The sequence below is a fragment of the Equus caballus genome, chromosome 3 (assembly GCF_041296265.1).
Source record: "Equus caballus isolate H_3958 breed thoroughbred chromosome 3, TB-T2T, whole genome shotgun sequence".
In the NCBI taxonomy this organism is placed as follows: domain Eukaryota; kingdom Metazoa; phylum Chordata; class Mammalia; order Perissodactyla; family Equidae; genus Equus; species Equus caballus.
This window is the reverse complement of record NC_091686.1, coordinates 17,228,218-17,241,422: the sequence shown is the minus strand read 5'-3', so window position 1 is coordinate 17,241,422 and position 13,205 is coordinate 17,228,218.

The following is a 13,205-nucleotide window of genomic DNA, read 5'->3' as shown; positions in this document are numbered from 1 at the left end:
TTACTCTTCTGTGATCATCACGCAGTGTCACTTCCTCAGAGAACTTTGCTGACCTCTCCATCTGGGTAAGAGGCATACATTCACTCATTTATTTCTTCATTCAACAGCAGTGCCAGAAGCCCAAGAGGCAGGAAAGTCCCAGCTTATTTTGGGGGAGTGGGTGAACACTAAATGTTCCCAGAGAATCCTAAATAAGATGATTCCTGGTAAGAGATGTCCGGCTGGCTCAGAGGGCGGCCAGGCAGCCTGTGTGGAAGAAAGGACTGAGCCGAGGGCCAGGGAGCATGGCCAGATTGTGGAGGACCAGGCCCTGGTTTTTGGATTTCACTCCAGATTCCCTGGGATGAGGCCTTGTGAGGGCTCTGATCTGTTTTAATGAAAACATGACTCAAAACTGTAACTCAAGAAGAAGAAGTAAAAACTCCATTTTGAAAATGGGCCAAATATTGGAACCGGCAGTTCAGCAAAGATATATGGACGTCCAATGAGCACATGAAAAGATGTTCGGCATCGACATGCAGGAATGTAAATGAAAGCCACGATGAGGTGCTCCCCTACCCCTGTTAACGTGGCCTCATGAAAGGGGATGCTCCATGTTAAGTGCTCGTGAGGATGCGGAGCAACTGGAACTCATTCGCTGCGGATGCGGCTGGGAATCGTTCCCACCACTTTTGAAGACAGTTTGACGTTTTCTTAAAAAGTGAGAGGCCTCCCGTGTCATCCAGCTATTTTACTGGTGCGTGTTTACCCGAGAGAAATGAAAGCATGCGCCCGTACAAAGGCTTGTGCAGAAACGTTCACAGCGGCTCTGCTTTTAGGGGCTTAAACTGGAAGCCCCCACCCCCGCTTCCCCCGGGTGGTTCCTCCGCAGGTGAAGGGACGAAGCACCTGCGGGCCGGCCAGCCGAGGGGGCGCTTGTCAGCAACGCCAAGGAAGACGTCGTCGGTGAAGGCAGCCACGTGGATGCATTTTGCAGCTATGATGTTGAATGAAAGAAGCCCGACTCAACAGCCCACATATGGTGTGACTCCATTTTTATGAAATTCTCGAACAGGCGAAACTAAGCTCAAGTGACAGAACAGTGGTTACACCAGGGTTGGGGCGGGAAGAAACTTTCCGGGGTGCTGGAATGTTCTTTATTTTGACTGAGGTGGTGGTTACACAGGGACATACATTTGTCAAAACACACTGGACTGTACACTTAAAATGGGTGCATTTTATTTCATGTAATTTATATCTCAGTTGACTGAAAGAGGACTGAGAAACCAAAAAAAATATGGTGACAGGAGAGCGGTCGAGAGGCCAGGGGACCTGGGTGGGTGCCCTTGTGGGAGGTGACTGGAGACCCCTGACCTCTGTCCACCCCACCGCAGGCTGTGAGCTCCCTGGGGGCGGTCGTTACCGTCCTGCCCCAGCCCAGAGCCTGTCACGTGGGTGGCACCCGGAGGTGGCTGCTGCGGTGTGAAGGAGGCGGTTCTTTACATTCCCTGTGTAAGGAATATTTTCCGTTCTCCTCCACTTAATGATTTTATTCTTTGGGTTATAATTCAATACTATCGGGCTTCATTTTGTTGGTTGGGTCATTCCATCTTTGGCCATTAGGAGCCCCTTCAGGTGGGCTCCTGTGGACCCAACATGCACCATCTTTTTTTTTCTTTTCATTTCCTTATTTTCCGGCACTCTAAGATGCTTCAGGTTCGTTTCCCATTCCTCCCACCCCAGCCCTAGAATCAGCTGTTCTTCCAAGAAGCTTTGGTTCTTTTTATTGGAGAATGTTATTTAGAAACCGAGATCTCTCTGGACAGTTTTAGTTTGCATTTCTCTAGTTATGAGTGGATCAAGGTTTTTTTTTTTTCACATGCGTAAGAGTTATTTGCATTTCTTTTCCTGAGAACTGACTTTGGTATATTTTTCTATTAATTGTTGGCTTTGAAAAATTGATACAAAAGAATGCATATATTCAGGAAATTAGTCCGTTTTCTGAAATGTGAGTTATGAATATTTTTTCTTGGTTTGTCATTTCCTTTGCATTTTTGCTATACAGATTTTTTTCTTTTAGAATCTGTGGGGTTTCTCCTTTAATCTATAAATGCGGTGAATGACGGTAGCAATTCTCCTTGTGCTCACTATCCTTGTATTTGTGAGATGTGCCTTTTTTTTTTTTTTCTGGGCCAGATTTTCTCTGAGCTAACATGTGTTGCCAATCTTTCTCTTGCTCTCTCTCTCTCTCTTTTTTTTTTTTTTGGTGAGGAAGATTGGCCCTGAGCTAACATCTGTTGCCAATTTTCCTCTTTTTGCTTGAGGAGGATTGTCACTGAGCTAACATCTGTGCCAATCTTCCTCTGTTTTATGTGGAATGCCACTACAGCATGGCTTGATGAGCAGTACTAGGTCTGTGCCTGGGATCCGAACCCATGAACCCTGGGCCACTGAAGTGGAGTGTGCAAACTTAACCACTACACAACTGGGCTGGCCTCCCCACCCTGCACCCAAACTGCAGTACATGGTTGTATATCCTACTTGTAAGTGCTTCTAGTTCTTCTGTGTGAGCCACCACCACAGCATGGCTACTGACAGATGAGTGGCGTGGTTCCACACTCAAGAACCGGGCCCTGGCTCCGGAAGCAGAGTGCGCTGAGCTGGAAGCACCAGGCCTGAAGCGCTTGGCTGGCTCGGGACGTGCCTTTCTTGGTCACGGTGTTTCGCTCCTGTGATAACCCTCCAGATTCCTTTTGCTAGGACTTTAGCCTTTATTTTCACAGAATTGGGCTCTAGTTTTTGTTTCATTTTGTTTTTTGTGTTATCTTTTATTTAAGTCTTTCTTGTTTCCTAAGGAAGCATTTAAAGCTATATATTTTCCTCTGAGGATCACTTTCAACACATCCCCACAATATTGCTCTAGTTTTTATCCATTTCTAGTTAGCTCCTAGTTTCAGTTTTGATTTCCTCTTTAAGCCAAGAATAATTTAAAAGGGTATTTTAAAAAGATATGTTTTAGGCTGTGCTTTTGTGGTTAACTTCAAATTTTCTTACCTGTTTTATTCGGAGAATAGATCTGTATGTTCTGCTCTTTTGGAATTTGTTGCGATTTTTCTTTGTGTCCTAACAGATGGTCAGTTTTTGTAAATAGTCCATGTGTGTTTAAAAAGACTGAATGTTCTGTCTTAGTTGGGTACCAAATTTATCTGTGTATTTATTATATATCTTGTTAATTATATAATTTAAACTCTGTGTCCTTATTCTTTTTTTACTTGATATATTGACTTATTAAAACAGGTACACTGAAGCTTCTCACTAAGGTTTTAGATTTATTACTCTGTCCTCGGATTTCTAATAGTGTTTTTTTTTTTGAAGCTATGGTGTTAGATGAACAAAAGTTAACATATGTTTTGTTTGGGGTAGCAGTTAAGAACATAAGAGTTAATATATATAAATATCTTAGAGCAGTGCCTGGCATATAGTAAGTTTTTATTAACTATTATCTTAAGAAAACTTCTCTTTTTTCCTAGTGAATGCTTTTAGCTTTGAATTCTGTTTCATTTGATATGATTTCGCCCCTTCTACTTCTTTCTGTCAGCGTTTCTCTGGCGTATCTCACTGGTACATTCCTCCTAGAAGCGGTGAATGCCGTAAACATCTAAGCACTTTAGTTTCACCTCAGAAATCTTGGTGTGTTGCATTTTCATTTTTGTTCACTTCAAAGTATTTTCTCATTTCTTTTGAGATTTTATCTCTGACCCACAGATTATTTGGCAGGGTGCTGTTTAATTTCTAAACATTTAGAGATTTTCCAATTATCTTTCTGTTATTAATTTCCAATTTAATTCATTTCGGTCAGAGGACATCCTCTGTCTGATTTCAGTTCTTTTAAATTCATTGAGGTTTGTTTCTTGGTTCAGGATGTGGTCTGTCTTCGTGAATGCTCTGTGTGCACTTGAGAGGAAGGTCTGTTGAGTGAAGTGTCTCGTGAGATCCAGGTGGTTGGCGTGGTGTTTAGATTTCATCCTTGCTGATTTCTCTGTGTGCCTGTTCTATTAATTACTGAGAGGAAACAGTTGACATCTTCAACAACGACTGTGGATTTGTCCGTTTTTCTTTTCAGTTCCATCAGTTTTTGCTTTATGCATTTTGAGGCTATGTTGTTAGGAACAGTTAAGATTGTTATATCTTCACGGGTAAACTGATCCTTTATCCTTATGTAGTGTCCCTTTTATCCCTGGGGATTTTCTTTGCTTTATATTTGTACAATATTAATTTGTACAATATTAATATAACCGTTCCAGTTTTCTTTTAATTAGTGTTTGACTGGAATATCTTTTTCCATCCTTTTATTTTTAATCTATCTAGATCATTATAGCTAAGGTGAGTTTCTTGCAGATGGCATACAGTTGGGTCTTTTTTTTTTTTAAATCCATCTGACAATCTATGTATCTTAGTTGGTGTGTTTAGCTCATTTACGTTTAAAGTAATTATTTGTATATTTGATTTTGATCTACCATGTTTTGTTTTGGTTGTTTCTTCTGTTTTTGTTCTCATTTCTCCTTTCCTGCCTTCTTTTGGATTATTTGAATTTTTTTTAGTATTCCGTTATAATTTATCTGTTGAGTTTTTTACCCTATCTCTTTGTACGGTTTTTTAGTGTTTTCTATAGAGAATCCTATATACAGTCATGCATCCTTACAGATGGGGATACGTTCTGAGAAATGCGTTGTTAGGTGGTTTTGTCATTGTGTGAACATCACAGAGTGCACTTACACAAACCTACATGGTATAGCCTACTGCACACCTAGGCCGTATGGTACTGATCTTATGGGACCCCCATCATATGTGTGGTCCGTCATTGACTGAAACGTTGTTATGGGGTGCATGACTATACTGTCATCCCCATTAGAGATGAGGACATCGAGGCTCAGAGAGATGAAGCAGTATACTCAGAATCACATTACTGGTAAGTGGCAAAACTCAGGTCTGAATCCATTGCTTTTGACACTGAAAAAGGCCCGCAGAGACACACACAAGATCAGTCTGGTTCATAGCAGGTTTGCGCACAGAGCTTGGGTTCTGGAGTCTGGAGAGCTGAGTTGTAGTCCTGCCTTTTTTCCTGATTTCCTCCGTGCCTCAGGGCCATGTGTTTCCTCCTGGATCCTCAGTTTCCCTATTATAAAATTGGCAGACAGTCATCTCTTGGAAGCTGATGGCCGTGGGCAAAGCCCCCAGGGAAGCCATTGCTGGGACCCCACTGCATCTGGGTTCATTGCTCCACACGTCCCCTTGCTTGTGGGGCTGCAAGGCATAGAGGGTGTGAGGGAGCATGCGGAGATCTTGAGCGCGCGTGGGCACTGTCTGTGGGGTCGGGTCTGTTCGGTGTAAGGCTTTCTTGGAGCACCTCCCAGGAGGAGGCCCATGGTGGGTGCTGGGGCACAGAGAAGAACCAGACAAGGTGCCTGCTCACGGAGTATTTGGGGACAAATAAAGGATCAGATGAATTCTCAGAGTCTGCTGAGGAAGACAGAGCAGGTCCAACGCCGGATGTAGTGGGCACGCATCAGGGTGGGCTAGGAGCAGCTTCGCAGGCCGGTCGGGATGAACCCAGGTGGGATGACAGGCTGTCTCCAGTGGTGGGCTGAACGCACCCCCTAGGTCTCAGGCCCCAGTCTACCCCATGGAGAGGAAGGATTGGAACGGTTTTCCACCTTTTCTCTTTCATGCCTGTTCAGCTCCTGGAACCACATCAGGCTCTTGCTTTGGGTCCCTTGTTTCTAAACCAAAACAGGAGAGCAAGAACCTCCCACAACCTCTCAAAGTCCTTGATTCCAGGATGAGTTTTGCCAGTGACTGTGCTGTGAGTGAGACATCAAATGACCATATTTTCTGGCCTTCTTTTATCTTTGTACAAAACTGCCAACTTCATGAAACTTAGTAAAGCAGCCAAGGGAAAATTAGGAGAAATTTTACCAGCTGAATCTCTGTTTTTCAATACGTATCTCCATGTGTTGTGTGTCTGTGTGGGCTTCATACATGTGTGCTGTGTGTGTGCATGTGTGCGTCTCTGCTGCTGCCTTCCTGTTCCTCTTAGGGTCGTGGGTTCCCTGATGCTGGGAGGCAGAGGGAGCCCTCAGGCTTTGGATAATTCTCCCTGCCTCTCTGGGCCTCGGTTTCTCTCTACATAAATGAGGGACCTGAGCTCCACAAGTCTGCAGGACTCTTGCAGATCTGACCGTCCTTCACCTCGTCATTGAGCATGTGGTTTAAGGACTTCATCCGAAGAAATTCTCAATGAGAGGTGAGGGCTGACAGCGGCAGCAGTGGAGTAAGACCTTAGAGGATAAGGGCCCAGACCGCCCACCCTGGCCTCGGGAGAGCCCCGAAGCTCCTGGTCTGAAGCAAAAGCTCTTAGGATGCAAGCCTGGGCCCAAGGACCTGGACCGTGTCCCTCACCCCCATGCTGGCCAGGCGAGGGGCAGAGTCTCCATGTGACTTGCAGAAAGGGAGATGGACTCCCGTCCTAACTCCCCTAAGGGCTCTAAGGAGGCAGAGATGGGAAAGCAGCCATCCAGGAGACAGCCCTGGGCGGGAGGGGGCTGCAGGTCCTACCGTGGCCCCACAGGCTCCTTCTAAGTGGAAGGGCCCCCACCTGATAGCCCCGAAGCTGCTTATCAGGGTCCCCAGACCACCCCATCCGGGCTCAGACTCTGATCACAGCCCCCACAGCCCCAGCCAGGGGCCACAGCCACAGGACCTCTGGCTGGCTGCGATCTCTCTCTGCCTCCAGGGCCCCTGGGGTCTGTCCACGCTCCCCTTCGGACTTGGCCCCCAGGGGCTAACAGAGGCCCAGGCAGGGCATGGCATGAAGTTTGGCCCTGGTGCCTGGAGCTTTTACTCTGGTAAAGGAGCCTGAACCATCTGTGGGGTCTCTGAGCAGAGGTGGCCTGGCAGAGGGGGTCACAGAACAGGAGAGGGGGTCGCCGGGAGGCAGGAGCAGCCATCACAATCCCTCACTCAGTTGGAGCACCGGGTTTATGAAGGATTCTCACCCGCCCTTCTCACTTATTCCTTACAACTTGGTGAGGCATGTATTACCACCAAAGCTCAGAGAGGTGGCGCTTTGCCTCCAGTCACACAGCTAGTGAGTGAGCCCGAGGAAGGGCGGGCGGAGCCATACGTGGCCGCTGTGGTGCTGGGCTCTGATCTGAGGGAAGGGAGCACGTGTGGAATGCCCGTGCCTTCCCCAGGAGGTGGGTGTGGAGAGCCCCCCTTTCACATCTGAGGAAGCCGAAGCTGAGAGCACCAGGTCCAAAGTCACAGAGCTGGATGCAAAGGAGTTGGGAATGTCACTCAAGGCCCGACACCTCTAAACCTGTGCTCTCTGGGTGGCCTCGAGCTGCTTTCAAGAATATTCCATGAGCTCTCAGATGTTCAGCAACAGGCCTTCCAGGCGGCCTTCAGCGAGCAGCTGTGGGAAGTGGGGAGGTGACTTGCGGGAACACTTCTGTGGGCCAGCACTAGTGTGTGTAAGTACTCTGCTAGCAGCAGCTCAGGGGCTCTCACAGCCCTGTGCCCTGGGACTGCCATGCTGCTCTTTACAGAGGAGGACAGGGAGGGTCCCAAACGGAAACCCTTGCCTGAGAGCTATGGCTTTGTCTGTCTGTCTGCCTCCCCAGGCCAGCCTCTCTCCCCACGTTTCACTGGGCTCAGCTCCTTGTCCATCACTGAATGGTTATTCAGTCCCTGCTCTGTGGTAGAGACACGTCGGTGAGTAAACCAGGCCCTCAGGATTATTTGCTTAATGTGAATAATCACCCAAATAAGAGTTAACTAGCTGGGGAAGACTTCCCCGCAGAGGTGACACTTAGAGGCCTGAAGAAGGAATGGGAGTTAACTAGACAAGAAAGGAGGGAAAATCGTGCCAAACAGAGGGGAGACCGTGTGCCAAGGTTCTGTGGCAGCAGGAAATAGAATCCTTCCAAGGAACCAAAAGCAGGTTGGGTCTCTCCTCCCGCTCCCCACCCTGGCCTTGTCTGCTCAGCGGAGGAGGGGGGTGACCGACTCCCAGCACACAGACCACATTGTCCAGGTTAGGGGAGGGGGAGGGAGCAGAGAAGCAGATGTGACCCCCAGAAGGGGGTCTAAATAACAGAGGCCCTGCTTTGAGGAGTCTCACCTTTCCCGAGGCCCAGCGCTCAATACTGCCGGACTTGCGCTCACTCTGAGCGCCTCGACTCTGAAGAACAGGCCCCCACCCATTCTTAGGCCGGCTCTCACAAGAGCTTGGGGTTCAGCTGCCCTCAGATCTCCCAACAGAGGCCCCCCCTGCCACCCACCCAGGGGAGCTTGCCACGACAGAGGTGGGCGAGGGGTCTGCCTGCCTGGGCTCACGATAAATATAGGCAGGGGCCTGAGGACTGAAATTTAGGCCAGAGCTTGCCCCAAGAATTGACAGAGATCCAGCTGTCAGGACCCTCCCTGCCTCATAGAGAGCCAACTAATTTTCCTGCCACTAAAACCCCCCGAAAACCCCAACGTCCTCCAGGGCTCTGACTGGCAGTTAAGCCCTGAAGAACAGGGTGAAGCCATTCTTCTCTCTCCCCGGCCCAGCAGATGGATGACCAGCTTCATGGGGATGGGCGTGAAGGGCGGATCCTGGACTCAGCAAGGGCCACGAAAGGGTACAGTCATGTGCTGATTCACGGCGCGGACATGTTCTGAGAAATGTGTTGTTGGGCAATTTCATCACTGTGTGAGCATCACAGGGTGCACTTACAGACCTAGATGGTACCGCCTACTACACCCCTAGCTATATGGTACTAATCTTACGGGACCGCTGTCGTATTCGTGTCCATCGCTGACCGAAACGTCCTTATGTGGCGCATAACTGTACATGCTTAACTTGTTACAATCTTCTTAGAATTCATATTTTCCCACTTCAAACGCAGTGTAGAAACCTGACCACTGTATAGGTTCTTTTATCCTACCCTCTTTATGCTGTAGTTGTCATAATGTGTTACATCGATGTCCATTAGAAATCCCATCAAGTAATGTTACGATTTTTGCTTTTGAACATCAAACATATTTTAAAGAAAGTGAAGAGAAGAATATTCTATTTGCCCAGATATTTCCTATGTTTTTGGTTGTATTAAGATATAATTGACGTACAGCGCTGTATAAGTTTCATGTATGCAGCATAATGAGTTGACTTATATTGTGAAATGATTACCACTGTTTAGTTAACATTCATCATCTCATATAGATACAAAAAAAGGGAAAAATATTTTTTAACTTGTCATGAGAACTTTTAGGATTTACTCTCTTAGCAGCTTGCAAATATACCATACAGCAGTAACTATAGTCCTCATGTGTGCCTTCCATCCCCCGTACCTGTTTACCTTATAACTGGAAGTTTGTACCTTTGACCACCTTCCTCCAGTCCCCCACCTCCACCCCCTGCCTTTGCTAACCACAAATCTAATCTCTTTTTCTATGACTGTCTTTTTTTTTTAGATTCCACATTAAGTGAGATCATATAGTATTTCTCCCTCTCTGTCTGACTTACTTGACTTAGCACAAAACCCTCAAGGTCCATCCACGATGCCACAAATGGCAGAGTTTCCTTCTTTTTTATGGATGAATAATATTCCATTGTGTATATCTACCACGTTTTCTTTATCCAATCATCCATTGATGGGCACTTAGGTTGTTTCCATGTCTTGGCTACTGTAAATAACGCTGCAGTGAACGTGGGCATGCAGATATCTCTTCAACATAGCGTTTTTATTTCCTTTGGGTATATACCCAGAAGTGGGATTCCTGGGTCATATGGCAGTTCTGTGTTTAATTTTTTCAGGTATTTACTATTTCTGTGGCTCATCCTTCATCCTTGAAGTTCCATATTTCCCTCTGGTGTCATTTCCCTCCTGTCTAAAACACTTGCTGTAGCAGTTCTCTCAGAGCAGATCTGCTAGCAATGCATTCTCTTAGTTTTCCTCTTTTTGAGAATGTCTTTATTTAGCCTTCATCAATGAAGGGTATTTTCACTGGATATTGAATTCTGGGTTTGACAGTTATTTTTTCTGCTCATGAAAACTGTGCCACTTGCTTCTGGGCTCCATAGTCTCTGGTGAGAAATTTCTAATCATTCAAATTGTTGTTTCCCTGTAAGTAATGCATCATTTTTCTCTAGCTTCTTTTAAGAGTTTTTTTTTATCTTTAGTTTTCAGAAATGTGATTATGATGTACCTGGGCATGGAGTTTTTGAGTTTATTCTGTTTGGAATTTACTGGACTTCTTGAATCTCTAAATTTATGTCTTTTGCCAATTTGGACAAGTTGTCAGCCATCATTTCTTCAAATTTTTTTTTGTACCACGCTCTTTCTCCTCTCCTTCTAGGAATCTAATAATACAAATATTAGACCTTTTGGCATTGTCTCTAAAATCCCTGAGGCTCTGTTCATTTCTTTCAATCCTTTTACTCTCTTTTGTTGAACTTGGATAATTTCTATTGATCTGTCTTCAAGTTCTCCAACTCTTTCCTCTTTGTCTTCGTTCTGCTATTAAGCCTATCCAGTGAGTTTTTTATTTTGGTTATTGTATGCAGTTCTAAAATTTCCATTTAGTTCTGTTTTTTTATATCTTCTGTTTCTCCACTACGACTTTCTATCTTTCCATTTGTTTGATTATTTTTAGAGCATGGTTATGATATTCTCTTTCAGGTTCTTGCGTAGTCATCCTAACATTTGTGTCATCCTTGAGTTTGTTTTCTGTTGATTGTCTTTTCCATTAAGATGTTGAGATTTTTCTAGTTCTTCATATGTCAAGTAATTATTGATTGTATCCTGGACATTTCAAACATTATGTTATGAATTCTGGGTTTGTCCTATAGAGAATTTTTTTTTTTAAGCAGGCAATCAACCTGGTTAGATTCAGGCCACAATTTCTTACTTACCATTGGACTGTGGTTCCCATGTCAGTTCAGTTTTGAAAAGCTTTGATGTGCTGTTGTGATATACAGTCCGCTTGGTCATGGTGTATAATCCTTTTAATAAGCTGTTACATTTGGTTTGCTAGTATTTTGTTGAGGATTTTTGCATCTATAGTCATAACAGATACCGATGTATAGTTTTGTTGTGATGTCTTTGTATCAGGGTAATGTTGCCCTCATAGAATGAGTTGAGAAGTGCTCCCTTCCTAACTCATTGTCTTTTATTTTTTGCAGGAATTTGAGAAGGATTGATATTAATTCTTCTTTAAATGTTTGGTGTTCACCAGTGAGGCCATCTGGTCTTAGAATTTTATTTGTTGGGAACTTTTTTTTTTAAATTATGGGTTTTTTTTTTTTTTAAGATTTAAAAATTTTTTTCCTTTTTCTCCCCAAAGCCCCCCAGTACGTAGTTGTATATTCTTCGTTGTGGGTCCTTCTAGTTGTGGCATGTGGGACGCCGCCTCAGTGTGGTGTGATGAGCAGTGCCATGTCTGCGCCCAGGATTCGAACCAAAGAAACACTGGGCCGCCTGCAGCAGAGTGCGCGAACTTAACCACTTGGCTACGGGGCCAGCCCCTGTTGGGAACTTTTTAATTTACTTTCTTTTCTTATTGTGGGTCTGTTGAGATGTTCTATTTCTTCTTTAGTCAGTTTAGGTAATTTATTTTTTTAAAGACTGGCACCTGAGCTAACAACTGTTGCCAATCATCCTTTTATTTTTTTCCTGCTTTTTTTTCTCCCCAAATCCCCCCAGTACATAGTTGTATATTGTAGTTGTAGGTCCTTCTAGTTGTGGCATGTGGGACGCCACTTCAACATGGCCTAATGAGCGGTGCCTTGTCCGCACCCAGGATCCGAACCCTGGGCCGCTGAAGCGGAGTGCACGAACTTAACCACTCGGCCACAGGGCCGGCCCCCAGTTTAGGTAATTTTTGTGTTTCTAGGAATTTGTCCATTTCATCTCATTTGCTGGCATACAATTATTCATAGAATTATCTCATAATGCCTTTTATTTCTGTATGGTCAGTAGTAATGTCCTCACTTTCATTTCCTTTTTAGTTATTTGTGTCTTCTCATTAGCTAAAGTTTTGTTGATATTTTCAAAGAACACCTTTTGGTTTTGTTGATTCTCCCCATTGTTTTTCTGTCCTCTGTTTTACTTACCTCTGCTTCAACCTTTATTGCTTCTTTTCTCTCCTGGCTTTGGGTTTAGTTTGCTCTTCTTTTTGTAGTTCCTCAAGGTATGGAGTTAGGTTAGTGATTTCTGATTGTCCTTCCTTGTTATTGTAGGCATTTACAGCTATAAATTTCCCTCTGATCAGGAATTACTGCTATAGTTTTCCTGCCTTCACTGCATCCCATTCAGTTTAGTATGTTGTGTTTTAGTTTCATTCATCTGTATTTTCCCATTTCTCCCTTTATTTATTCTGTGACCCATTGGTTATTTTCCACGTATCTGTCAATTTTCCAGTTTTCCTTCTGCTATTCATTTCTAGCTTTATTCCATTGTGATTGGAGAAGACACTTTGTATGATTTCAGTGTTTTTAAATTTATTGAGACTTGTTTTGCACGCTAAACATATGGTCTCTCCTAAAGACTGTTGCATTTGCACTTGAGAAGAACATGTCTTCTGCCATTGTTGGGGGTGGTGTTCTATATACGTCTGTTAGGACTAGAGGGTTTATAGTGTTTTGCAAGTCCTCTGTATTCTTATTGACCTTGTTTAGATGGCCTGTCTATTATTGTTGCAGTGCTGTTCTGATCTGTCCTGTGTGTGCCTTAGTGGCCATTCTGGGACCTGGGTCATGGCATACCCTTGTATTTTACTTCTCCAGGCCTTTGGTATGCTGTCTAGGGTCAAATCCGTGATCCACTGCTTGGGAGTGATCCCAGGAATTCATATACAGCTTGATGGGATCTTTTGTTCTTGAGCTCTCTCCTCTCCATGGTCTCCCTGACACTTTCAAGTTCCTAGGGGTCCTCTGTCTAGAAAGCTGGGGCTTAAGTTTCTCTGTTCTTTTTCATGCTTCCTGCCACTTCTTCTGATACAGAGAGGAAAAAACAAGGGATTTCCCCCACACTCTTGGGCCCCAGTTCTTCTGGTCAGAGAGAAAGCTTTCCCTGTCTTGGAGTTTTGAGTTCCTTCTTGTTCAGCTGCCGCCATCACGGCCATTGATGCTGTGGTGTTGTCTGGGGGCTGGGGTGAGAGAGAATGTAAAAACAAACAAA